This window comes from Mytilus galloprovincialis, chromosome 7, assembly GCF_965363235.1.
Source record: "Mytilus galloprovincialis chromosome 7, xbMytGall1.hap1.1, whole genome shotgun sequence".
In the NCBI taxonomy this organism is placed as follows: Eukaryota; Metazoa; Mollusca; class Bivalvia; order Mytilida; family Mytilidae; genus Mytilus; species Mytilus galloprovincialis.
This window is the reverse complement of record NC_134844.1, coordinates 16,484,285-16,511,534: the sequence shown is the minus strand read 5'-3', so window position 1 is coordinate 16,511,534 and position 27,250 is coordinate 16,484,285. Positions and strand designations below refer to the sequence as shown.

The window sequence follows — 27,250 nt, the reverse complement described above, 5'->3', positions numbered from 1 at the left end:
AATACCATGTTTCTCATCCAATCAAAATACAGCATTGTTTTAAAAGGTGGAATAAACATTTTAATTCAAGCAAAAGCAGGAACAACATACAATTTGAATATCAAGGTACAATCTAGCTTAGATGGGGTCAGATATGTGACTTATAGGGTGTATTTTGTAAATGCGGTCTAAGAACGCTTTACCTTATCATGGAATGAAAGAGAGTCTATAAATCAAATGTATACATACCTTTGTATGTTTGAAATTCTCCTAAAATCGAAGGAATAAAGTATAGTTCCGTAAAAAATGCTTCTGAAATACTTATGAGACAAATACATATGCGAAATTTATCAGGGTTTTGTTTATAGCTATCAAATGACATAAAAGGGTTTACATGGTTTACAGGTTTCAATAGTGTGATGTTTTACATTATTTGTTTGCAAAAACAACTTCGTGATATTAGCTCCAACTTGATATTGTTGTGTTGAAATACTGAAGGATCGTTAACTGTCAAATTAAAGGTTGCATGCATAAAGACTAAATGTGCTGAATTATTGACTTTAAATCAAAAAGCACAACATCAATTGTTTTGTTACTAATTTTGACGAAATAGAAATGACCGATTACAACACAATTTTATACTCTGTTTGCATAAAAGTTAAAAAAAAAAAAAGCCAAACACAAATCTTTTTTTTTTTAAATTTCATTTGTAGGTCATGCATTTCTAAAACGATGACCCAAGTTATATTCGATAGTGTAAACTGATTTTTTCTTACCTTCTTTTTATTGTTTAATAAATTATTCCACAACATAATATGATCATGCTACTATACAGACATCTTTTATTTCGTCATGTGTGGATGAATATTGTTATCAAGTTTTTCGTTGAGAGTAAACAGACAGTTGTGCTTTATAAAAACGTTTGCACGGTAGGTATATTGTCCGACTATGGTTGTGTTATTTTCTTTTGAGTGTCAAGTGTGATGTAAAATGTTAACACACAAGACATGTTTTTGAATGGTAAAAAAAGTTTGTCCTTGTTTGTAGTTTTATGATATTATAGTTGTGCATGCCAGTATTGGAATTACGACATATTTTCTCATTTCTAAAAGAAATTCGTAATTAAATTACCCGTATTTGTGAATTAAACTTTATAATTGATCAGTTTGCAATTTGAAACACCTTTAAAATTATTCATTGTTTTCATCATTATTTTAAATGTGATATTTATTCCTGTTTTACAGGTAAATAAAATCATCATAGATACCAGGACTAAGTTTTGTATATACGCCAGACGCGCGTTTCGTCTACAAAGGTCAATGTTATAGCTTTTGACACATTTTAATTGTTTTCTTTGTTTACAACTGTTACTTTCTTGTTATATTGATGATATTCATTATTTTTGGCTTTTTGTTTATTGCAAATTTATATATTTCACAAGGTTGTTTTGATATTTTATAGTATGTTTGGTATTTGTATATAGAACTGAATAGTTGTAAACTATTCTTGTGGTCTTTATACTTTTCATAATTTTTTTTTATTTATTGTTTACATTTATTTTTTAAATTTTGGGGTTTAATGCATAAGTAAAAATATGATTGAACAAACTTTTGTTTTAAATCCCAAACAAAACATTGATGTTAGTTGGCAATGCAGGGCTAGGCGATCTCCTGCTGCAGAATGGAGTTATTTGGTCAGGTTCTTAAACTGGTGTATTAGAAGGTAAACATTATAATCGAGCGCTGCGATTGCACAAAATTGTATTTTGAACGATTACGTTGGAAGCATTTGGTTCTTGGCTGCTTAATTCAAATAAAAAGTGTGTATTTTTCGATTCCAATTTTCAACCATTTGTTCTGTCAATCTTAGTTCAAATCAGATGAAATCTAACAGCCGGCAACTTTAAAACCTTGCTGATGTCACCTTATGTTGGTAAACTATTTGAGGCATTTAGTGTATACTGCAATGTAGGTGAGAGACAAATGAAAAGTTTCTGTAATTCTTACATAGAAATGGTGGAACTTTTATTGTTGTTTACATGATCAACAAAGGAGGATAATTGGGAACTTCATTTGGTATGTGTTGAAAATATGTTACCATTTTTTTTTTGCATATGACAGTCAAAACTATTTCCGATACATGTCAGGTTATTTGCTTCATATGCAAAATCTGCCAAATACCCATTCTGACGCCCATGTTTATCTTTAATCTAGTAGTTTTTGCGTTCATGGATTTTCTAGATCTCCAGTTGACCAAACAATCGAGCAAACGTTGAACAGAGATACCAAAACAAGAGGTGGCATTGTTGGTTTTAGTTTAAAAAAAAGTTCTGTTAAACGTTGTTTATTAAATGCACATGTATATGGCTACGAAATTATTAACATCAATAAATTAATAGTCATGCATATCTGGTTGCTTATTTTGGTGTTTGTCGTTGATTCTATGTTTTTTTTTTTACCTTTGAATAGCCTTTAGTTACTTGTTGGTATGTTTCAATGAAAGAAATATACCTTTGTATCAAGAAAACTAGTACGTATGCTTTTTTTTTATATTCAAAATCATAAATTTTGGAAATTACCCTCCCCTTTTTTTCTTGATCGTCTACGATTTAAAAATTGAATAAAAATTAACCTCCGGTTTAATAAGATATGATTTATTCAATTTAAAAAAAAAAGTACCGAATACTTGCTTATTTTTTCATATTTCTGTATATATGTGTAAATCAAAATTACTGATGTACTCTTTTTAAAAATAAGTCCCCTTTTAACCCTTTGTGGACACTTTTTCAAAAGTATAACACCTCATGAAATATTCTTCAGACATTACTCTTTAGATTTATACAAAAAAATGCGGTACCCTGGGTATAACACAGAACTGAAATTTTACCCTACCGGCTAATTGACTATTTGGTACGCAAGATACATGTTTCTCCCTCATATTTCTCGTCATTATCAGTGGAATAAAAAATATACAATTTCCAAATCATATACATTGATAACAGAAAAGTAAGAAATACTTACGGAGTGCAAAAATCAATCAGAAAAGTTGGTGCTTTCGACAATGGCATATCTTGTGCATGTATTTCAGCTAATTTTCTCGCTATCAGCTCGAAATATAGATCTTCTTTCAGTTGAGACCTTTTAAGATGTTCACACTTCATCATAAAACAGAGAGCATTTTAGTTACAGTCAACTGTTCTAAATTTTACAGTATCAGTTGATAATGGAGATATTACTGTGATCAAAGGAGAATATTTAGTACCTGTTAGCGAAAACATTAAAGGAGCGAATAGTATAACAGGGATGATGTCAAAAGTTTATTTCCTACAGTTTTGTCGTACATTATGCATTTCACGCAATGCTTTCGTTTTTCCCGTATCTGTGACCCCTTATATTTCAATCACCTTCTTCTGTTTATTTTACAAAACAATTATTAAGTACATCTTTTATGTAAAAAAATATCTGGCAATTATAACTTAACTTTCAGAGCTTGCGTTTTGTATCATGTTTTCTTGAAAAACTACGCAGTTCACAACGGTATGTTGATACAATAGTTCCAAAGTTGGCTGTATTTGGAATAGACAGCTCACAAATTTGGACCAAAAATGTAAATCATTGACTGATGGACGAAAGATGAAAAGCAGTATACCCAAAATTTCGATCGGGGTATAAAAAGATGACATAGGATTTTGTATTATTTTCTCAATTCACTCTGTTCAACCGAAAATAAATTATTTATATACTCTAGGCTCCTTATTTTCTAACGACACCCTAATACAAACCACGAAAAATAATACGTATGTCTCAATTATTTGCAGTGAAATTGTTTCTGTATTAATAAAGACAAACACCATTATAGAGACTGTCAGGTGCGGTGACCATCTTCATAATTTATTAAACATATAAAACACAAGACAAATGTCCGCAAATAGTTTTCACCTCTAATGGTATCAGTTCATTCAAATAATACACAATGGCATCAGTTCATTCAATTTACATGCGATCTACAAAAGAAAAGCGCATAAGTAAAATATGAACTCTACGTATATAAGGCATGAACTGTTATACTAAAGATTAATCTTCCTATACACAAATACACGTATACACTACTCTTTAAATGGTCTCCACCCTTGTCGATAACTTTTCTCGTGCACGCATGACTTTAAATACTAACGGAACATTTTACTCTATTGTTATTACAATAAGCCCGCTACCTGAACTCGAAAATTCATTAGCCTGTCGAAAAAAATATATTAATTTTCTCAATTCACTCTGTTCAACCGAAAATAAATTATTTATATACTCTAGGCTCCTTATTTTCTAACGGCACCCTTATACTAACCACGAAAAATAATACGCATGCCTCAATTATTTGCAGTGAAATTGTTTCTGTATTAATAAAGACAAACACCATTATAGAGACTGTCAGGTGCGGTGACCATCTTCGAGTGTACAAAGAAAGCATGTCAGATGCCGAGTTTTCTAGAAAAAGATAAACATTTATCAAGATTATCAGCAATGTATCCAATTTTTGCGTTTTCGGTTTTCCAACGACCGTGCGCTTTAAAGAGTCTGTCTGAAATTCCATTATTTGCGGCTGCAGAAGCACCGCCTGACCAGAAACTATGAAGGCCATATAGTTTGGCATCTAGACCAATGAAATGCTTTGACAATTTCTCTTGCACGTGTATATGACATTTTTGCATAATTTTTTCTTAAAACAAATTTCTTATATTTCTTAACATAAACAAAAAGATCTGAAAATATACATATCAGAAGTCAAAACAATGTCACCTGCTTTTATGTAATCTAACAAAATTGCTACAGGACAAAAGGGTGTATTCGTTTTAGCTATAACAACGCTTTTTCTTTCCTGTAACAGTCCGTTTGGCTGCTAGAGATAAAAATTTCTAAACATTCTGGTTTGAAAGCCAAGGTTATTGGCCTTAATTGAACAAAGTTCACTATATCTCAAAAATCCTGCGTATGAAACCGTACAAATAGATAAAAATCGCAAATCTCTAAGTGTCCCAGGCATGGGGTAATCGTAATCAGTAATCGTAATCAGCTGTAATCGATTACATTTTGCAGTGTAATCCTATGTAATCAGTAATCATTCCATTTCTGATTACAAGAAATCCTAATGTAATCGATTACATTGCAAAAAACAGGTGTAATCATGATTACTTTTAGATTACTTTCAGATTACATTCATATGATTACTTCCTGATTACAAATCTTGTATATATATGAAAATAGTTTTTGATAGACAATATGAAAATAAGAAAATGTAAAGCTTGAATGAAAAATCATGAAACTGGTATTCACAATGATTGGACCTTGTTTAATGTGGTAAATTGTATCATCTATATTACAAGTTTGTATAACCAAGTGTTTTATTTTGTTAATATTTTACTAAAGGAAATTGCCTCTCCAATATTTTGTTGTAAGATTGAGCTCTTATGATACAAGAATATGCCTTGAAAGCATTTTTTTCCTTGATTGAAAACTTCTGATATTAACTCCAATTTCATATAAGTTTAACCAATATTTTTGCATAACTACATTGAAATTCAAATGCAGAAAACATTTAGTTCCAATTTTACTTTGATGGTCGACATAAATATATGAGCTCACTTAATTCAAAATGGAAGTTAAAACCAGATTTCATTTATTGACAATTTGAATAAATTTTGTTTTCCATAAATTCTTGTATAATACATGTATATGCTTTCTAATTTTTATTCTTTATTAACTTTGAGCCTTACGGCTCATCAGTACAAACAAGTACATGTACAGTGTATACATATGGCATAATATTACAAACAATATGCATAGTAAACAACAGGTGACGTCAGAAGTAGAACGAGTACAAAATCTATTTTATTAAAATAAACTGTTTCTTCATTTAAAGAGAAATGTATATACTTTCCTAAGTTACAAAGCTGTTTTGTGTTTTCACCTGACAATTATTACTAATTAGATCAATTATTAAAAAATTTCAAACAAAATAATGACAATCAACCACTTTTAACTTTATTGATATTGTTATTAAGACAATAAAATTTTAATACCCAAGCTCACCTATTGTTTGTTAAAAAAAAATGGAAGTGGTGATTAACACCTGTAAAAACATTAATGGATGTGTCAATTATGTCCCAACAGACAATAAAACTATACTTAATTTTTTTTTCCTTATTTGTTCAGGTTTTTTGTTAATTAGGCAGTTGGTTAAAATTTGTAGAGAAAAATAAAGTTTTATCTTTTACATAGAGAAAGGACATGCACTTGTCTGTAATAGCTATTTTATCAAATTACACATGTTACACTGTACTTGTCTATAAATTCTTTTAATTAAGATGAATACTTTAAAGCTTTTTAAAAAATCACCAAAATTAGCTTTTTTGTGAGGACAAAAAATTATAAAAAAAACTTTGATATTTGATATCATGATTACTTTAAAGAAGAGTAATCTATTGTAATGGATTACATATGAAAAAGGGTGTACTTGTAATGTAATCGATTACATTTTATTAGCAAAGTAATTGTAATTTAATCGATTACATTTTAAAGTAATCGACCCCATCCCTGAAGTGTCCTGGGATTACAAAATCTATTAAACAAAGTTTTTATAATAGTGGCATCTATGGGTTCTTTCTTCTGTACAGGCCTATTTAAAATCCGTTTCGAAGATTCTACTATACTACGAACTAAATCAGATTCGCAAGGATCAACTAAATTTGCTAACTTGTGTGCCCACTTTATATACTGTAGAAAGCCGTTTCAACTGAACTATAATGCTTTACTGTCGGCATGAGATGTTGTAAATAAAGGCTTACGTACAATTCACTTGCCGGTAGGATTGAATCTATTTCTGGATAGTTTTGTGCCCATGCTAAAAATCTTTTAAAAAAATTCTCTGCAAACAAAACCTTCTTTTAATATCTTTTAAAAGGAAAACATTGAATCAACTTAAATATATAAATATAATTACCCCTTATGGCCAGATGTGTCCCAGTGACCAACTATCACCCAGTGGTGAACACAAAAAAGGTCCAATTTCCAAATGAAATACTTCTCAGGGGTCCAGTGACCAAGTAGGCAAGTACACTACCAGTGTAGGTGACAAAGTACATCTGTATAAACATAGTCCGATGACCAAATAATACCATGTCCAGTGACGAACGTTTTCTACAAAAACGTTTTTAAACATTAGCATTCAGTTTTACTGCTAGAACTGTACCGGAAAATTTCCCGTTTGCAAATATTGAAATCAAGTTATGTCCAGGTACACAAATTTTCTCGTTCTAATGAAATTCTAATACGTCTTCAGCGTATTCCTTGTAACATAAATTCTCGTTAAACAGTAAAGGCCAAAATGGTGCCGAAGGCCATCTAGGGACAACCAAAGTGCCTTTTGCTCTGCACTTAACTAAATGGTTGATTGTCTTAGATGCTAGCGAAACTGGAGGTACTAACCGATTGTTTTCACGAGACCAATTACATGTGAAAGTATCTACAGCTGATGTACCAGGGTTCCAATAAATAGAACTAAATCTTTTAGTTTTTGCGTTTTCAGTATTCGCAAATCTATCAAAACTGTGTGGGCCCCACATTAAATCAAGAAATCTAAAAAATTCAGGGGAAACACCCCAATCATCTACATCTACTATTCTACTTAATAAATCAGCTTTTTCGTTTTGCTCCCAAGGGACCCGAAGAACGTGTAAAGAAATTTTATGTAAAACACAAATATTAAAAATGTCTAAAGCTAAGTTCTGTAACTCGGGCATCTTATGGCCTTTCCGCACTATACTCACAGCATTCTGATTATCTGTGTGTACTGTAACCGTACTATTTCTAAGTACTTTATTTAAAGATTTTAAGCCTATTTGTATCGCTTTTATCTCTCTCCATGTGGAGATTCTAAATTTCTCATGATTTAACCACATCTTGTGAAAAATATAAGCTGTATCTGAGACAAAGCCACCAGCGCCTGTGTCACTCGCGTCCGTAAATACATGAAAATCTGAATAAATATTAAACAAATCAGAAGGTTTTAGCGACAAAATATTCTCTTGCCAAAATCTCAACTCTTCAATACAATCTGGTAAGGTAAAAATATTTACAAATTGATCCCAATGCTCACGTTGATTGATCACCGAGAAAATATTTCTAGTCATAATCTGTGTGACAATACCAATAGCAGGCTTCAATGAGATAATCTTACCGCAAAATCCGGCTAAATCTCTGATTTTAACTCGTGAACCTGTATGTAATAAATTGCATAACTGAACAATATCACTTAATTTTTTGTCTGGATCTGAAAGTTTCCCCAATTTCAAATCCCAGTGAAAAACCTAACCAGTCTAAATCTTGCGATGGAATCCATTTGCACTTATCTTTGTCCCGAATTAATTAGATCTGTTTTCACTTTTTGAGAATGTAAAGTACATATATCAGACGTTTCAGCTACACCGAACCCGTCGTCTAAATAAGCAACTACTTTTATCCCGTCTTTCCGCCAATTTTTAACTAACGGTCTTATAACTTTAGTAAATATATAACCGCTTGTTTTCAGACCAAATGGAAGTATTGTAAAAACATAAAACATGTTTTTCCATTGAAAACCTAAATATTGTCTGTGTGTATGGAAGACGTCTACGTGATGATAGCCCGACTTTAAATAAAAAATGAACCAAAAACTCTCAGACTTAATATATTGACGGTTTTCAAATCTTCAAATTGAATTCTACTCAAAACTACATGTTCATTAAAATGACGTTAATCCAATATTAACCTTTCTTTACCTTTCGAATTGACAGATACCGTTAGCAGGTTTATTACATGTGGTCTAACGGTAAAAACCTTAGTTGACCTTGAAATAACAAGATCTTCAATTGCCGTATCAACAAACTTTCATGCATAAAAGCAGATTTATTATTTTGTAAAATTACACTATCTGGTTCATTTCTCATTGGAATTTTATACCCGTTTTCAATTACATCAAGAATAAAATTAGACGCTCCAATATTTTGCCAAAAAGTAAGAGATTTTTGTAATCTACCTTTTACATGAATATTTTTGAAACCCTCTTCATAATCACAATAAGAGATAAACATATTTAAATTATCATGTACCTGAAAAATGTCACTGTGTGATCCATACTGTTTAAACGGCACCTCCTCTGTGTCCAGTTTTTTGTCCTTAGCTCGGCAATCTCTAGCCCAGTGCCCAAAGTTGGCACATGAATAGCACATGTCTCCGGCCTTGGCTTGTCTACTCGGGCCAGCTTGGCCCTGGCTGCCACGAAAGGGCTGTTGTGTAGAAATAGTAGGAATAAAGCTCCCCCATTATGTGTACCTTGACTTGGTGCTCCTGCTGCTTCAGCGGGTCTTTTACGGCCTTGTTTTTTCTCAGTCTTTGTCATCTTAATTGTCCTAACTGCTCTACTTTCCGCCGCTCTGATACGTTTTTCATCCTCATACTGGCAACATCATCTGATAAATACTCTTGCACTGTGTTCCAGCCACCCTCCGACTTATCGGCTATCCGGAACAGCTTGTTACGCTTCTTAAGTATTTAACTGGACTCATCAAGAAGCTTCGTAGCTCTAGCGGGCCTTTTACTGTCAATATACTCTACGGCTCTGTCAATACTGTCTATAATGTCAGAATTTAACTCAAACTGTATCTGGTTACCTTTAAAACGAAACGTGGTCTCAACTTTCTTTACCTTCTTAGCAAGGCTGTGAGTTTTGTCGTCCAAGTTTCTCTCGATACCTGCCAACTTGCTAGTCATGTATGTCGTGAACAATGAAAACAAATCTGCATTATTAACGTCTTCGTCGGAATTTCTATCTGGTTCAACGGACTCCTTACTTGGTATGGGTACATCAGTGTCGGACATTAAAACTCTTCCTATACACAAATTAACGTATACACTACTCGTTAGATGGTCTCCACCCTTGTCGATTACTTTTCTCGTGCACACACGACTTTAAATACTAACGAAACTTCTTACTCTATTGTAATTACAATTAGCCCGCTACCTGAACTCGAAAATTCATACGCCTGACGTAAATAAATATATTTATGAACTTTCTAACATTCTAGAAAGGTCTGCATTTTATTTAATAATAACCCCGTCGTCAGGAATCGCATTAACGCTTATGTTTTTTTTATAGAGGGTTCCCGGGAGGGAAAATTATTGAATCATTTATTTTAATAAATTCTATGGCATATGGTCTCTTGTAAAAATACTACAGAAAATGTGTACAAATTGTCACAAGGGGTGGTATGATAAGAGCAAATATTTTACCCTTATTTTGCTAATAAAGCAAAATTGACAAATTCTTCCAAAAAGATATGAAACGAGTCATAATTTGCCCATATGACTGCAAAAATTGTTAACTTATTCAAGCCGTACAATATTATGCTAATTATATTAATAAATGAACCTGTTGGTATAATATGCAAGCTTTCTTGAAGCTATATCTCTATAAGGTCAAGCGATTTATTCCATCTAATTGTACCTTTGCATGCAGAGTATTTGAACTAAATAGTTAAGATTTAAAAACGAAACCAAGCTAATATTTTAAACAATTTAAATCTTTTGAAATGAACGAAAAGCAAACTGAAAGATAAAGAAAACAGCTAGATAGCAAAATAAAGCAGTTCATTTACCGGATATAGTTCTTCTATTCTGCTTTCTTGATTATAGCCGTAGCATTTCGGTCCCAAATTTCTTTCAGCTAAAATGTTGAACACAAGTAAGTTCTTGATAAGAAACGTTGGAAACGGTTCTTCCACGATTTTCCCATAGATCCTTACTAAAACCTGGTTAGGTTCTTGTCCAGTGGCTTCCCATGAACATTTGTATATATAGTTTGTGGTTGCCGATGGTCTCATAAAGAAAAGAAAAGTGAGATGAGGTCATGCATTCCACAGGGAGTAAACAAATCAAACCATTGTAATATACATAATTGTAATACTGGTGGTATGAATTTTAATGTGTGCATTAAATTATTGTATAAATAGTTCGCTTGTGAATTTTTCTTAGGCTTAAGAAAGAGAAGCAGCAATTAAGCTATTACAGGTGATATTTTTTTCAGGTGATGCACTACTAAAAGTTGAAGTTTTAAAACTATGGAATCATCTTAAATGTGACAATACCAGTACTATATTTAAAATGCTTGGCGATCAAAAGAAAATCGTCTTGGGATTAAGGCGTTTTACAGCTAGCTCGTAAATATAGTTTGATTCAAAATATAGAAGACAAAATCAAAATGGGTAATGCACGGATTTCTATAAAAACTTTTGAAAAAGAATCTTGGCATCATGAAGTATGGAATGATAAAAATAATGTCATTGTTTAGAACTTGTATTGGTACGAAGCCTTATGTAAAGGTTGTAAATAGTAGTTGCCACCGACGTATTTTGTCACTTTTCAGAGCTGGTTAATTACATCTTAAAGTTGAAACAGGTCGATATGATAGACCACCAAAATCCCAACAAGACCGTTTATGTATTTGTTTTGATAGTGGCCAAATCAAAGATGAAATCGCTTTCTTTTTAGATGTTGTATTTATTCTTACACGAGACAAGAATTATATGCCAAAGTCTGTCTTTTAAATGTTGAATTTGAGTATCTACGCGATATTGAAAAAAATCGTTTCCTTATGTGTAATGAGAATATGGTTCTTTTTTTAACAAGTTCCTTTTATTCTATGTTTTACCGACGAAAACGTGTTATCTAAAAATTAAATATGTTGTTTTTTGGGGATTTATTTACTTTCAATACTTTTTAAATAAAAAAAAGTTCTCCTTTTACGTTTCAAAATTTCAACCCTGATATCTATAATAGTTTATTTAGATGTTTTAATGTAAGTCTAAATATTTGCACAACAGCACTGATACATGATGTTATTATATGAAGATGTTGTTATTGAATCGTGTTGACAAATAATTCGGCTTTACATACAGCTTTCCTCAGGTGTCAATGGTACCTATGTTAAAACTGAATTAATGGTTTTGCATTAGCACATACTAGTAGCTGAAAGCAATACGGTTGATAAAACAAATGGGACTCTATTGAATACTTTTTGTATTGGTTATCAAACATATTTACTCCTTATTGCTACGAGTAGATAAAAAATGATTCATTTTCCGGAAATCGATATTTGTAATTTTCGTCCATTACTATGTCGGTCTGTGTGTCAGTTTTACAGATGTTGTTACATTTTCGAGAACGAAGTGTGAGATTGTTTTAACACAAATTCAGGTATCCTTCAAGGTACTACGTGATGCAGCTTACTACTTCCACATCTTCACCAAATAACTTTCATATATTGAAACTCAATTCATTTCAATAAGTTAAGTTTTTATATCTTAATTGTTCGGTGTTCGGGTCGTCAAATACGCACAGATGTTTACGCTATATAGATGATGTTCTTTCACTAAATAATTCAAAATTTGGTGACTATGTGGAACGCATCTATCCAATCGAGCTTAAGATAAAGGATACTACAGATACAGTTGAGTCGGCCTCATATCTTGACTTACATCTAGAAATTGACAATGAGGGTCGGTTGAAAACAAAACTTTACGACAAAAGAGATGATTTCAGCTTTCCAATTGTGAACTTTCCATTTCTAAGTAGCAACATTCTAGCAGCACCTGCATACGGGGTATATATCTCCCAATTGATACGATATTCCCGTGCTTGCATTTCCTATCATGATTTTCTTGATAGAGGGTTGCTGCTCACAAGGAAGCTATTAAACCAAGAGTTCCAAATGGTGAAGTTGAAATCATCCCTTCGTAAATTTTACGGACGCCATCACGAGTTGGTTGACCGTTATGGAATAACAGTATCACAAATGATATCGGATATGTTCCTTACGTCGTAACTACAATCTCCTTCCCTTTCCTGAATGTGACCTACCGAATTAGACTATTTACCGGATTTGTTATCACATAAGCAACACGACGGGTGCCGCATGTGGAGCAGGATCTGCTTACCCTTCCGGAGCACCTGAGATCACCCCTAGTTTTTTGGTGGGGTTCGTGTTGTTTATTCTTTAGTTTTCTATGTTGTGTCGTGTGTGCTGTGTTATTTGTTTGTCTTTTACATTTTTAGCCATGGCGTTGTCAGTTTGTTTTAGATTTATGAGTTTGACTGTCCCTTTCGTATCTTTCGTCCCTCTTTTAAGCTTTAAAAATAATATCATGTACTATTTCTTTGCATATATTACTATTGTTTCTATTCATAGTTCCCCATTTTAAGGCGTATTATAAATATTGATCCAATGAAAGGACTTTATATTCGTCATCTCTCCTTTGTAAAAAAAGTAAATATGTTAGAAACATTAACTGTGAGATAAGATGATAAAAGCTGTATTTTTATTTCCAATTTTGTTGCTTAAACAGATAGAAAATTCAAACTTATTTTCAGATAATACGTTACAAAAAGTGTAATTGAGTTTATCTGTCCTCGCCAAAAGAAATCAACAAAAATATCGAACTCCAAGGAAATTTCAAAAACGCAAAGTCCCTTATATAAAAAAAGATATCAGAAAATCAGAAACTCAAACACATCAATCTGACATGGTACAGGCATTTCATTGTGTACAAAATATATATGATCATATTTATGAAGATAATTCAATATGACCGTGAAATACTTTTACAAATTGGACAACATTGTGATGGTCAAATTGATAATGAACGCGTTCAGTTTCATTAAATCTGGGCGTTTTTTGTTATTTCCCTGACTGATATGTCGATTACTTCAACGAAGCTGTTAAAACAACAGCTATTATATACGAATCTTCTGGATCTATCAGTAGAATTTTTGTTTCTGTAATTTTCTTATCACAAGGACACTACATGAATGCACACACCGAAATGCTCGCCTTCTTTACTAATCATTGATATCATGTTGCTAGTCCTAAATGTAAAGCTTTATTACAACTGTCACATACACTTAACATTAACCAAGAAAACTAAACATTGACCTTTGAACAATGAAAATGAGTTCAAAGTCAGATGAACCATGCCAGACAGGTATGTACAGCTAACAATTCTTCCATACAACAAATATAGTTGACCTATTGCTTATAGTTTAAGAAAAACAGATCAAATCACAAACACTCAACACTGAACAATGAACCTGAACATGAGGTCAAGGCTAAGTCAAATAAAACCTGCGCGATTGACATATAGATCATAAAATATTTCTATACACCATATATATATAGTTGACCTATTGCATATAGTATTAGAAAAAAAAGACCGAAACTCAAAAACTTAACCTTGACCACGTGCACTGAACCATGAAAATGAGGTCAAGGTCAGATGACACTTGCCAGCTAGACATGTACACCTTACAATAATTCCATACACCAAATATAGCAGACCTATTGCATACAGTATCAGAAAAACAGACCAAAACACAAAAACTTTACTGTAACCACTGAACCAAGAAAATGAGGTCAAGTTCAGATGACACCTGCCAGTTGGACATGTGCACCTTGCAGTGCTTCAATACACCGAATATACAAGACCTATTACTTTTAGTATCTCAGATATAGACTTGACCACCAAAACTTAACCTTGTTCACTGATCCATGAAATGAGGTCGAGGTCAAGTGAAAACTGTCTGATTGGCATGATGACCTTGCAAGGTACGCACATACCAAATGTAGTTATCCTATTACTTATAATAAGAGAGAAATTCACATTACGAAAAATCTTAACTTTTTTTTCAAGAAGTCACTGAACCATGAAAATGAGGTCAAGGACATTGGACATGTGACTGACGGGAACTTCGTAACATGAGGCATCCATATATAAAGTATGAAACATCCAAGTCTTCCACCTTCTAAAATATAAAGCTTTTAAAAAGTTAGCTATCGCCGCCGCCGCCGGATCACTATCCCTATGTCGAGCTTTCTACGACAAAAGTCGCAGGCTCGATAACAACGATAAGGAATATACTGAGTATACTATTCTAAGGAAATCAAAACTTTTTATGCCAGTACTACTTAATTTATCGATAAGAGCTACATTTTGGAAATGGTATGCTAATGTATTTTCATCTTATCTACTAAAATATGCTACATTAATTTTTCAAAAATATATAATTATATTATTTGCTTGGCAGAAAAAAAAATCAGAGAATTGTGAGACTACGTTCAGTTAACTTATAAGTCCAACATCTATGAAGTGTTCTCAATGAGAAATGACAATCATTCATAGAAATATAATCACACACTATGCTTGAACTCGTAGAGTTAATTTCATATATTCATAATTTAATCAAAACAAGTTTTTGTATTTGATGCCTCATTAAGAAGATGTTAAAGAATGCCCAATATGGTGTATGATATGCCTCGATACATACCTTTTTTTCATTTAAACAGATGTGCAAAGTAGTAGTGTTTCCCATTTTTGGAATAAAAATAAAATCTTTAGTTGTAGATTATTTTACGCGCTTTTGATGGTCCATTTGACTCTTTTGCAATTTAAACTACACTTCCGGAAAGTCTAATCAAACAAACAGTTTTTTTAAATGAAACGGTCAATTGATAAATGTCATTGCATCGCATTTGCTACAACTCATACAAAGCCTTTTTCGAAAATAAGCTACGTAAAAACTGAAAGTTTCGAGCTAACGTTTACAACCTGTTCAAATAACATGGGTTTGAATACTCTATTTGTCAATAGTAACACTATTCAAATACGTACCCAAATTCTTCACATTTGAAAGTATGATCTACTATCTGAAAATGTGCCTTGCATATTTTGAAACATTTCTGCTTTGGAGTTTCCAAAATCACTGTAACTGTAAAATAAAGTTTCAAAGAAAACAACATTAATGTTACATGTGCAATGATCGTTGAAACTAATATCATACTACTATGTGTTACAGTGAAACATTTATAATTGCTACTAGTGAAATATCCGTCTTCCTTGGTATCATTTGTTTCATTACTAGCATTTCCGTACTCGCATGGATGAATTGATACAGTGTGTGTGTGTGTGTGTAAATGTGAAGATCATAAAATAAAATTAAAAACTAATTGTAGAAGAAAAAATGCATCAGAAAACAACTCATCTCACATTTAAAAAAAAAATCGAAAATTTCTATTAATTTTAAGGTAAGGCTAATTCAAATGTGATTTTTTTTTCTATTTCGAATTAATTAATTGAAAATTAACGCATCACACATGTTAATTGCAAAAACTCATAAATGCTCCCTGTTTGAATGCAGTAAATATAACCTTTTATGTATTAATTGTGGCTAAACATTTCTTGCATAACAATTTTCGTGAATTACTTATAAAACAAATTGCACCTTAACTAACCACGTAAATGAGTGCACAAAATAACTTACAACATAAATGAGTGCAAAAGGTAACCTAAGACAAGCATTAAAATTAGTATATTGATTATCTCCTTTGTTGAACCTGGTCAATATTGATTTACGCACATGCTTATGTTGTATTGATTAATTTTGTACAGTTTTAAATATCCCTCGAGACGGTTCGCCTACATGAGCATATGCACATATAAACAGGGATAAAAGGGAGGACATACATGATAGTTACTATATAGATAATGCTACATAAGAGGAGATACTAACACTGTAGCTGCACTCATTTAAAAGCTCATTCAGTTCACTTAGTTTTTGTTTGTTCCCTTGATGTTATTTCTTTAAACGTTTTATGTGATTAAATCATTTTGCCTTCAAAATATTCTCCTCTGAATAGACTCATCATAGATACCAGGATTGAAATTTCATAGTTACTCCGATTCAGACGCGCGTTTCGTCTACCTGTGTTTCCTCTTTGAAGGTTTGCAAAAACCAGAACAGAATACCATCATACTGCTGAACTTTTGGTTGACAACATGTTGTTGTGAGTGTCTGATTGCTATTTTAACCAAAGGTCTGTATTAAGTTTGGTAATATGATACCACACTTAAGCGAGTGTATCCATTTCACATCTGTATATGAACTTGACAAGAAGAATATATCCGAAACGAAGATAACTGCTTTATGTCTTATCATTTTATTTAGTATAGATTGACGATTTAAAACTATGATCGTTCATGCTATTTATGCAGGAAACCTTTACTTTCACGAGCATTTATAATTAGAATTATACAGTATATTGAAAGATGACATTCGAGCTCAGCTCCCATCCCATATACAATTGACTGCATATATCATTTTAAATGTAGGTCTTCACAAAATTGTAAAGATATATAATATATGATAACTAGGAAACGTTTTAAGGGGAAATGCGTTGACAATACACATAGGACAAAAACAAAACTTCTTACAATTCTTACAATTTTATCAAAACTTGACACTTACCATTACCCCCCTCTGTTGGCGACGGAACCTGGGCCATTATCCTTTGAATCTACAACAAACAATGACACAGGCATTCATAAATATATACATATATACATACAAACAAACGAACAATGTGGTTACATGTGTCGAAACTATTAACTGAAGCATTTAGTCTGGACTTGACTAACGGTAATGTTGAAGATCGTAATGTTCTATAGGCTTGAGGTGTTCTATCCATGGTGGGGTTACTATTCAGGAGAACTCCTTTATGTCTTACAGAAATTTGCAATGGTTTACATCGGTTATAAAGTTGATTATCCGCTTTTCATTGTTTGAAACTATTGACGGACGGACAGATGGATGGACTGACGGGTGGGTGGACAGACAGCGGTAAAACAGTATACCCCTACTTTTTTTTTAAAGCGGGGGTATGATAAAGATACCCTTAAAAGTTGTAATATTAAAGCTTTATACGTATTTTAATGACCAATTGAAGAATGGTTGTTGTGAGCGATTTACAAGCCGTTTATTATACTAATGAATTTTTACGAGTTATTTAAAGAAAAAAAAAAACCAAATCCTCTTGTGCATTCTAAGATTTGTGATATGTCTAAAAATGTCCCCTTCCTTTCATGGATCCATGAGAGTGTCTACGAATTGTGACGGTTAATTTACAGACATCATCGAGCAATTTACAGATGCTATCAATTGACTACAAGTTTTTCATATTTGTGTGAAGGAGGCATAACGTTTATGACAATAGAAAAAGGATATAGATTCAATCTGTTAACGTAGATTCGTTATATTGTGTTTTTAAGGACCCTGATGCAATGTGCTTTCTTTACCAGTCAGTTGTTAATATTTAAGTCGTTTATTTTTTTTAATGGAATTGTTTTACATATAGGTATATATGTCGTGTACATGTTGCGAATTTGTACATATTATTATTTGTATAAAGAAAACATACAAGTTATATCTTGTGGACAGTTGTCTAATTGGCAATCATACCACATCTTCTTTTTTATATGTACAAAATATTGCTTAAGAAGGGTTTTAACTTGTACAAAATATATGAATTTAAATAACGCAGTATTTGAAATGCATTGCATAATAAAGAACGCTGAAAAATAAAACGCGTACAACGTTTTTTCTTTATATATAGACGGCAGTGCTCACATAGTTTCAGAAATGTTTTGATTGCGTAATGGCTTATGTTGACATAATGTGTTTTCATATAATTGTATATAAATTATGCAGTCCACATTGGCGTATATCAGTGTGACATTAAATAGTAGCATGCACTTTCGCAATGATAATAAAGTAGATAACTGGTTCATCTGATGTTATACCCCATCCACTCTTTTTTTAACAAGCAAAAATAAAAGCAATGTCTCCTATGCATATTCTTAAAAGACAGAGGGAGGTAAATGTTTTACTCGGACCATGCTTCATTATTAATACCTTTGGAGTTATTGAATCTGCGCTTCAAAGTTTTAGGCCTTCAACATTACTGTTGAAAATATTATACTTCAAATTATTTTTTTTAATAACTAATAAGATCATTGTATGAGGTGAATGTCATGTTTTTTATCATTATATATGTCTGTACTTATATATCCCGTCATTTTATTATTGTGCTATGGTGAACACATAGTATTCTTGTCTTTCTGTTTTCTAATGGGCTTTATCTATATGCCTTTTTGTGTTTCTGTGCTACATATGTTTTGGTTTATATAGTAATTAAGATTATAACACAGTGTTGGCTGCTGTGCTTCTTTTTCTGACATTTTTGCCTGTTGCTTCTGTTTATTTTTGTTCACACATCGTTGTCATTATAGTGGAATTTCATGCGACTGTCATACAATCGAGATGTTTATCTAGCTATAAAACCAGGTTAAATCAACCATTTTCTACATAAGAAAATGCTTGTGCCATGTCAGAAATATGACAGTTGTTATCCATTCGTTTGAGACTTCTGAGGTTTTGATTTAGTAATTGAGTTTTCTTTTTGAATTTTTCTCGATGTTCGGTATTTTTTGTTATTCTACTTTTTGATGTTTAAAATATCTATCCTCTACTTTAAAAACAGGGTATTGCCTGTCGAGAACTTTTCTCGATATATAAGGGATTTCATTGTAAAATCTATCCTGGCTTTACCCTTGCATCTTTTTTTTTTTTTAATAATTATTCAGTTTATTGCACTATTGCATCTTAAGTATCAACTAGTAGGAAAGTTTTTTACTATCGCCTTTAAAGTATTAATCTCAATGATATTTCCACAGATTAGAATATTAAATATTATTTTTGATTGCATGAGTGTTGTAAAATAGTTATCCAAGATACTAGGACTATAATTTAGTACGCCAGAAGCGCATTTCGTCTACATGAGACTCATCAGTGACGCCCATATCTAAATATTTATAAAGTCAAACAAGTACAAAGTTGAAAAGTATTGAGGATCTAAAATTCCAAAAGGTTGTTCCAAATTGTGCAAATTGTGCCAAACAAGGTTGTGTTAAAAGGTATAAAGAAATTAAAAAAAATGATACTATTCATCATATCATTAACTGTATCAAAATGGACAAATCACACTAACAAGAATGAAAAATACAAAAAAAAATGATGAAACATTGTTAAGGTTATTAACATCTGTAGACAAACCAATGATTGGTATAGTGAGATCTCACTGTATAAATCCTTTGTAGGAATTATAGAAACATATCGTTATTTTGACAATTGATACAACTTATAATCATTTAAGCAATACTGAGTGTGTACATGTTATAACATGAACAAGGCACTTTTGTACATGTGATAACTTGTATGTGTGTATGTACAATTATTATTTATTAAATATATTAATGACCATCTCGAAATCTAATAGAATATTTCAATATTTATTAACTTTACAATGGATTGTATTCAATTAAAACAATTTTGAAATTGTAATCTTGCACTTGAAAACCTATACTTCAAAATTCCGCTTTTTTTGTGTTACCTTTAACAACAAGCTAAACAAAGCTTATATTTGTCTCACAAACTAACTGCAGACACGCTGTAAAATATGCATAGTCTGTTGGAGACCATTCAATAGTGCAGTTGATATCAAGTTCACTACAAACCAGTAACAGTGTGAAATGGCCTATATCTGTACTCGACTGTACTAATTTCTACTCGACCAGTCTGACTTGGTCTGAATTTTACTCAACATGACTCGACCCCAGTCTTAATCATACTCGACTGTACTGTTTTGAATTTGACCATTATCTTTGCCATTCAAATATTCTGAACTGTTACTTGAACAGTCAGAAACATTCTAAACCCATTCTCCACCTGTACTCGACCTATTTTGTCAGTCTCAACCATACTTGGCTTATTAACCTGTACTTTTTTTTTAAATTTAACCATCGAAATAAATTTCATTTAAACTGACATGACAACAGCCAAGGTAAAATAAAGATTTATAGCCTTGTTTATGACATATATTTATATATACAATTCTAAATTGAAAAACAACGTTCACACCTATGTTTTTCAATTTAGAATTGTATATATTGGAGAGCAAGTAATACGATGAGTTCTAGACCATCGCAATCGTGTCCTTAGCAATGGAAGAAATGTTTGTCAGTGGGGAGAAACAAAGTTGCTCTTGTTGCATTATTTGTGTCGGAATAGAGTGACAAATTCTATAGATTTACACTTAAATGTATTGATTTATTTATTTAACATGGAAGAATGTGTCACAAAATACATGTTGAAAATGAAATAGTGTAGAATGCTCTGAGCTTATAAGCCAACATGAAGAAGCCGATTAAAAATGTTTCTTCATGCAAAAACACTCAGCTGATAAAGGTTACGATTCCATTATTATACAATCTTCTGATACTGATGTGGTATTTTCACAATTGCGTATCAATTCAAACATTGTAAGTCTGACAGGTACATTTACCAAATGCAGATTATTAAATGTGCAATCAATGTGTGCAAAATTTGGGGAGAATGTTTGTAGAACACTGCCAGGATGTCACGCCCATACTGGTTGTGATTCAGTAAGTGTTTAGTCTGGTAAAGGAAAAAGAAAAGCTTTCGGCGTTTTGACACGTTATGTGGGGTTTTCAGAAGGTCTATCCTGTCTTGGTAAAACCTTTGAAGAGGTAGGCAAAGAGTTGTTAAAACACTCGATAGGTTTTTGTGTTCTATATATGGCTAACAAAATAATAACATCGATGAATTACGACTCAGAACTTTTGAAATGCAAAAAACTTTCATTGCTATCTAATGCCCCAAACAAAACATGCAATGTTAAAGCACATGAAACAATCCAACTTTCAGGCGAAGATTTAGAAAATATGCTCTTGATTACAACACTGGTCCGTCGCCAAACAACTATGATTGGATTGTTATGAACGATTTGATCAGTATCAATTGGCTAGACCAACCACCAGCATTAGATGCTTTATTAATTCTGATAAGCTGTTCATGTAAAGCAGGTTGTGCCAACAAAAGATGTTCATGTGTTCGACTAGGTTTATCCTGACATATAGCTGTTAATGCTCGGAGATTGAAAAAATAAGGATTATTAAATCGTTGATATTGCTAACGATGACGACGAAGATGATGGAGATGATGATGATGATGATGATGATGATGATGATGATGATGATGATGATGATGATGATAATTCGGTAGATGCAGGTGACCAAACTGATGATGATTCTATGGATTGACCTGACTCTCTTCGTGACCTTAAAATGTGGTGACTCTGTTGTTAAAAAATTAAAATAGACATCTAGGAACCTTGACAGTTTTGTGTGTTTTAATATGTATAAATACGTGACAGAATCGTGCATTTCTGGTTGCTTATGTTTGTGTTTGTCGTTGATTCTGTGTTTTTGTTTCTTACCTTTAAATGTTTTTCAACAGGCTTTAGTTACTTGATGCTCTATGTTTCAATGTAAAAAATATACCATTTTATCAAGAAAACTAGACCGTATGTTTTGTTTTATTCAAAATCATAAATTTAGGAGATTACCCTCCCCTTTTCTTTCTTGGTCCTCTACGATTTAAAAATTAAATAAAACTTAGCCTGCATATTCATAAGATATGATTTGTTCCATTTTTAAAATAAAACAAATAGTCCGGAATACTTTGTTATTTTTACATATTTCTATAAATATGTGTAAAACAAAATTTTTGATTTTAAATAAGTACCCTTTTAACCCCTTTTGGACACTTTTTCAAAAGTATAACACCTCTTAAAATATTCTTCAGACATTACTCTTTAGATTTATACAAAACAATTGCGGTACCCTGGGCTGTAATAGAGAACTGAATCTTTACCCTACCAGCTGATGGACTATAACATTCATTTAAAATTGCAACATTCTGTTCAACTTAAATATCAAGGCCTTTTGAATCACTAGATAAGTGATACACGAGTTAAAGAAAATAAGGGCCTATTTTTTACCTGTAAAACACACATGTACTGAGATAGCTAAACCGTATTGAAGTGCTTCTGGTATGCAATGTCTTTAATTTTGACAAAAAAAGTATTCTAATTTAATAGAAATTACTGCAATTTCGGAACACATTTCTTGTTTTAAAAGGTTATCAAGAATTGCTTAGGAAGTTAAATTATCAGAATGGTAACACATTTTTCGTTTTACAAAACAAAGGTGTCATTTTTTTAAATTGAAAGTTGATTTATATATTTTTTGTACATGATAAATAAAAAATAAATATTCACTGCATTATTAATTAGACTCAACAGCGGACACTTAGATTCTATATTAAACTTAAGGTAATGGTAAAAATTGTTCAGTTACTATACAATACATCTGAAACATTGAAAAAAAGCAAAAATATTTAAAATATTAGTCTTAATTCGAATTCAGTTAAGGTATTATTTGACAAGGAGGCCGAATCCCCTATGGATTTTATTCACCCTCTATGGATCCGTAGGGATTCAGTAGTTAACCGTATAACGATTTTATCGCACACTGGATGTTTTCTACTGAGTTTTGTTGAAAAACAAACAATGAAACACAACATTAATAGATGACGTCACCATTAACGCGTCATGAACCCCCTACAGTCTCATAGGGGGTCACCACGTGACGGCCTTAAACCAATCAGAATGTGATAATTTACCCACGGTGCGATAAAAACAATTGGTCTAGGTTGGTTAAGACTTGGTCGAGTATGGTTCAGACTAGGTCGAGTATGGTTCAGACTAGGTCGAGTATGGTTCAGATTAGGTCGAACACGGTTCAGACTAGGTCGAGCATGGTTCAGACTAGTATAAAACGGTTAAGTACTGGTCGAGAAAAGATCGATAACAAGTTCAGACTGTTAAATATGGTTCAGACTAGTATAAAACGGTTAAGTACTGGTCGAGAAAAGATCGATAACAAGTTCAGACTGTTAAATATGGTTCAGACTATAGTCGAGTAGAATCAAGTAAATTTAAGACCAGTTCATATTGGTCTAGTAAAAATCAGTACAATATCATATTTTTGTCTTTTAGAAAAGGTTGTTCGTGCTGCATTTAAAATCTTTTTACAACGATTTCTTTTACATGTACACGTATAAAAATTGCGGTTTTTATCCAACGCAATCTTAGGTTTGGATGTTGTTTCAATTTAGACTTTATATATATATATATATTTAACAAGTCAAAAAGGGTACAACATTGCCATAAAATAACTATAAAATGAACAAATATTAGATATTTTGGATAACTGATATCCTTCTTCAGTAATAAATAGCACGATGTCAAATGAATCATGACAATATATTCTAATTGAGACACTACCGAAATCTTGAAAATTTATACAATTTAAGCGAACATCACAGACGCTGGTACAATTATATATATAAAAATACTTGTTATTATTATTCAATTCACACAAAGTAATTAAAAGCAAACGGCAACAGAAATCATTTAAAAAATTGTTGATCCGCGCAATATTCCAAACTGAAAATAGTCAACCAAAGGTACAAAAATGTGAACGACCAAATTGTGAATCTTGTTTATACCTATCCGAAGGAACCGAATTCGTCTTTAAATCAGGACACATTTTGAAAATAAAGAACAGTTTTACATGTGCACGGAAAATTTTCTATACATTATCTCTTGCAGGGGTTGTCAAGAAAGTTTTCTTGGACAAACCGGCAACACCATAAGAAAATGTACGACAGTACATAGACAGCAAGAGCCTCAAGCACAAGCATTTTATTAAGAAATACCGTCCGAATTTTAATAGATGAAACGAAAACTAAAAGGCATTTCCTTTCAATTATGTACTTTTACTTTCTTTTTATATAGTACCTACGTTGTGTTATATTATGACGATCAGGACAAAATGATGATGACGCTAATAGACGTTACCCCTGACGACGTCGCCAGCTTCCATATCTTTAAAGATCTGTTAAACAGTGAAACCGGTAGGATACTATGGAGAACATTATTAACATTTTGATATTTTAAAAGACAAAATGTAATTATTTATATTGAATATAAATATATGGTGCATTTTCAGCCTTTTTTCCTCTTTATATAAATATTTACTTTGTCACTTTTTCGGTCTTTTGGAAATGTTGTTTGGTGTGTATTCCGAATTCTCTACCAAGAATTGTTTTTTGTGTACACGTTTAACAGAGGGGCGAAAGATATCAGAGGGACAGTAAAACTCTTTGATCAACAACAAATTGACAACACCAAGGCTAAAAAGGAAAAAGACAAACAGATAAATAATCGTACACATGCCACAACATAGAAAACTCAAGACTAAGCAATACGAATCCCACCAATAACTGGGTGTGATCTCAGGTTCCCCAGAAGGGTAAGCAGATCCTGCCAAACATGTGACACCCGCCGTGTTGCTCATGTTATTACGAATCCGATAAATAGTCTAATTCGGTTGGTCACATTTATGAAAAGGAAAAGGGATTGTAATTACGACGTAAGGCGCATATCTAATATCATCTTTGAAACGGTTATTCCGTTAACGTTCAACCAACTCGTGATGGCGTCCGTAAAATTTACGGAGGGATGATTTTAACTTCAACATTTGGAAGTCTTGGTTTAATAGCTTCCTTGTAAGCAGCAACCTTCTATCAAGGAAATCATGATAGGATATACAAGCATTGGAATCCCGTATAAAAATTGCGGTTTTTATCCAACACAATAATAGGTTTTAACTTTTGTTCATTTTAAACTTGTTTATATGTATATAAATGTGAAAGGTTCTCCTTTTATTACCAATCATATCTCTTTAACGTTCATTTCTACACTAAAAAAATTAACTGATATAAAAAAAATCCCACATATATAATTTAAAAAAGTACAACATACCTATAAGATTCTATCCCCTCTGCATGTGCTCACTAAAATTTACAAAGTAGATCTAGACCTCTTACACATCTCGATATCTGATATGCAAACGTGATTTTATTCAACAAGTAATGTATCAGTTTTCAACATTCTTTTTGCTTAAATATATAAAGTTTATATACATAACTTTCTTTGTTAAAATGGGTATTAATAACAAATTTTTTAAAACAGATCGTTATCTATATGACTTCTTTCGTATCTATATGACTAAGGACTTTTTGTCATAATAACTAATATCCTAACCATTAAAGGAATTTTCCAAAGTTAGAATTGAAAAGCAACTGTTTAAGCGATGGTGTGCATACAGATGGTTCTTCTATTTCACAACCATTACATGACAAAATGTTTCCTCTTCGATTTTCTAACAGAATATTACAAATTCTAGTTGACCTGAGTAGGTGGTACAATCAATATTCAAATTTATATGTTATATGTGTATGAATGCAATTGGTAATGAATACTATATATGATTGTATTTTGTAGATGTTCACCTCTTGTTTCAATGTAAATACTTTTTATTAAGGCATATATTACAGTTTAGACACCTTCTGTGCATATGGAGAGTCTTTAATAAGAATGCATAATCCAGGATATTCACATTGTTGTGGCGACAATCCCGTCCTCTTTTTCGCGATTGTTACATCATTGAAAGCTAATTATTACACGTTTATTACTTGCAAAGCGACAGGTAAGCAACACAATACTTCATTCTGTTATTCGTTTGGAGTTCTGGTTGCTCAATCTTCAGTTTTCTGTGAAGTATTTATCAACAATATCTGCCTTTGTTCATGGTGTTGTTCCTTTTAAACACAGTTTAATCGGCTGTTGGTATATCTTCTATCGATTTTTGTCATGAAATCAATTGAATAACTTCGATTTATCAATTGACCGAATAGATCAATGAGTATTGCCTGAAGACTTGCATCATGCATGCAAACTTCTAGAAGCGTATTGGCGCCATGTTCGGGTTATAACGAAAACCTAGCTTTTCTCCAAACATTTTTTTGTAATGTTTTTCCTATGTTTGCGTTAGGAAAAAAAAGGGAAAAAAGAAATAAAGTGAGTCTGTCTGTCGACATTATTGTACTGTGTAAAGAATATTACAAAAGGATGTGAAATACTTGAATGTACAAGATGTGTGTATGCTAATTTATATTTACGAAAGACGTCTTTGTACCGATGATATCATTCAGTAAATATTAGGCTAGTTTGTGATATCGAAAACCCTGGTGTAATAGTTTTTGGTATCAATAAAATAAGTTGTTACATAGAAGAGAGAATCGAACAGATTGAGATATATATTTATATATTTATATATAAACACCATAAGTTTGTGACAAAGGAACGTCGCCATCAACAAATGTATAATTGATAATATAGGAAATGAAAAAAATATCTCTTTTATCAAAGATTCTGGTATTAAGCTTTCCTTTTAAGATATATGTAAGAAGATCCAGAAAAGAGCAGTTTTCAATTTAAGTACATGTTTAAGCATTATTTTAAATCAGATCAG

At 32.1% G+C, this 27,250-nt stretch overlaps 1 long non-coding RNA gene across 1 annotated transcript; it reads right to left on the bottom strand.

The window, feature by feature from the left end:
* Positions 1 to 228: 228 nt before the first annotated feature.
* On the bottom strand, positions 229 to 25,802 carry LOC143082418 (uncharacterized). Its single transcript, XR_012980386.1, has 6 exons — positions 25,699 to 25,802; positions 17,361 to 17,409; positions 15,728 to 15,824; positions 10,664 to 10,883; positions 3,000 to 3,133; positions 229 to 249 (listed from the first exon to the last, which is right to left on the bottom strand). It is a non-coding gene; the product is annotated as an uncharacterized LOC143082418 (long non-coding RNA).
* Positions 25,803 to 27,250: the final 1,448 nt, after the last annotated feature.